Source organism: Triticum dicoccoides, chromosome 2A (genome assembly GCF_002162155.2).
Source record: "Triticum dicoccoides isolate Atlit2015 ecotype Zavitan chromosome 2A, WEW_v2.0, whole genome shotgun sequence".
Lineage (NCBI taxonomy): Eukaryota > Viridiplantae > Streptophyta > Magnoliopsida > Poales > Poaceae > Triticum > Triticum dicoccoides.
Window position 1 is genome coordinate 531900593 of NC_041382.1, and position 2718 is coordinate 531903310.

Genomic DNA, 2718 nt, shown 5'->3' on the forward strand with positions numbered 1-2718 from the left:
GGGCATGGGCGGCGACGCTGAGATGGGCCCGTGCGGGCCCGATTTGGGTTCCGCGGGCCGGCGGCGGGGCTGAGGAGAGAGAGAGCGGCGGGTGTGGCGCAGCCGGATTCGTCGGTGGCGGCGGCTGGACATGTCCGGTGGTGCGAGGAGGAAGACGCTAGGGTTTCGTGCGCGAATTTTGACGGGGTGCACATATTTATAGGTAGAGGGAGCTAGGAGTGTCCAAATGAGGTGCGGTTTTCGGCCACACGATCGTGATCGAACGACCGAGATGATGGAGGAGGTTTAGGTGGGTTTTGGGCCACTTTGGAGGGGTGTTGGGCTGCAACACACACGAGGCCTTTTCGGTCCCTCGATTAACCGTTGGAGTATCAAACGAAGTCCAAATGGTACGAAACTTGACAGGTGGTCTACCAGTAGTAAACCAAGGCCGCATGACAAGTCTCAGTCCAATACGAAAACGTTTAACACCCACACATGAAAAGAGGTAGAAAGGGACACCGGGTGACATAGGAGCGCCAGATTGCAAAACGAACAACGGGGAAAATGCTCGGATCCATGAGACGAACATGTATGCAAATGAAATGCACATGATGACATGATATGAAATGCATGACACGCAAGCAATGACAAGGCAACAACAGCGAATAACTGGAAGACACCTGGCACATTGGTCTCGGGGCATTACAATAGGACTAGCTATCCCCCTCTTATTCTGGCATTTTGTAGTTCAGTCCACAAATACTACCTATTTCATTTATACCAATGCATATGTAGTGTAGATCCTTGCTTGCGAGTACTTTGGATGAGTACTCACGGTTGCTTTGCTCCCCCTTTCCCCCCTTTCTATACCTGGCTGTCGCAACCACGTGCTGGAGCCCAGGAGCTAGACGCCACCTTCGGCGACTCCTACTTCACCGAGGGTGCCTACTACTACGTGCAGGCCGCTGCCGCCGGCCAGGAGTAGTTTAGGAGGATTCCAGGCAGGAGGCTTGTGCCTCTTTCGATCTGTATCCCGGTTTGTGCTAGCCATCTTATGGCACCTTGTTTAACTTATGTCTGTACTCAGATATTGTTGCTTCCGCTGACTCATCTATGATCGAGCACTTGTATTCGAGCCCTCAAAGCCCCTGGCTTCTATTATGATGCTTGTATGACTTATTTATTGTTAGAGTTGTGCTGTGATATCTTCCTATGAGTCCATGATCTTGATCGTACACGTTTGCGTGTATGACTAGTGTACGATTGAATTGGGGGCGTCACAGTGGGACTTTGCATCTAGATCTCCACCAACGAGAACATATAATTGTGCCAACAATCTAAACTTTGGGATACATCTCCATGTATATGATTCCTTTCTCTTACTTGTTTACTTATTATAAGTTTCACTTTCACATTACACAACATAAATTGCATGCTAGGGTGTTTTAGGAGACTGAATCTTTACATTGTAAAACTTGACAAATTGCCTATTCAACCAACCCCCTCCAGACGCATAGACAAGGCTACACATCATTGTGAGCAGGACCGAATGGCCTATCGATGTTGACCCCAATCAAGGGTAAAAATAATTGCAAGCTTGCAACTTCGTGGCCACACATTTCGACCGAGAGTCGACGCCAATCCTTGCTACATAAGGTGTGACCTAGTTTTCGGGTCCGGACCATAGGTCGGGCAAAAAGGCGAGCATCCCGGCCCCCGGAGGGGAGGTCCCCAAATGCTAACAAGTTATACTAGTAACCACTATATAATTATAAATTATGATTGAAATATTATTAAATACATAAAAAAGAGCCTGAGTTTGTAGGAGCTCAATTTGAGGAAGTTTGGAGATCAGGAAAAACATATACACATAGCCATCCATGTGTTACATCATTTTTGGGTTAAAACCCTGGGCATTCTCGACTATTGCTGGGACCTCTGGGCCCCTGAAGTGAAAGTGCTCTCTAGACAGCCCGGGTCCCCGGGCTCTCTAACCCTCGGTTCTTGGAGTGGTGTTATCACCTCGGGTGACCCTGGGTCCAAGTCCCTAGAGTCCCCTCTGAAGCAACAATCACTTTGGCCTTGGGGGTATAAATACCCACCCTTCTCCTTTCCCCAACCCAAATCCCTGACTTGAGCTTCTCCACCATTGCCAACTCTAAAATCTCGATTACTCTTCATCCCTCCACTCAAAACTCCACCAAACTTTGAGGATTGAAAGAGAACCACTCGATCTACACTTCCACCAAACCAAAGAGTGTGAACTTCGGGATACATTTGCATATCCGACTTGTTTGGTTTATCCTTTCATACTTTTAATTAAGTTTTCTTGCTAGCTAGCTTGATGTTCTTTAGTGTGTAAACTTTCGTTTCATATAGTTTGTTCTCATCATAGTTTGCATATCTAGAGAACATACTTTATCCCTAAAATTGGAAGTTATGCTAAAAAATTGTAGTCTCCTATTCACCCCCGCCCCCTCCCTCTCTATTCGACCTCTCGATCCCTTTAGTGGGTCGTGGAGTCACGTGTATGGACAGTTGGGGAGGTGCTTTGGCATGATGCATGGTTAATGGCGCTACGATCTGAATGCAGCAAGAGTTGGTGCAAGGTGGTCGTCCCGTTGTTCCAATCCTTGAGAGTAGTTCGCTTGACGTGTAAGTAGAGGTGTTTTAATAAATTTCCTTTTTCTTAATGAACAGTCAAAGCTCTTGCTGGTTTCTTAAGTAAAAACTTCA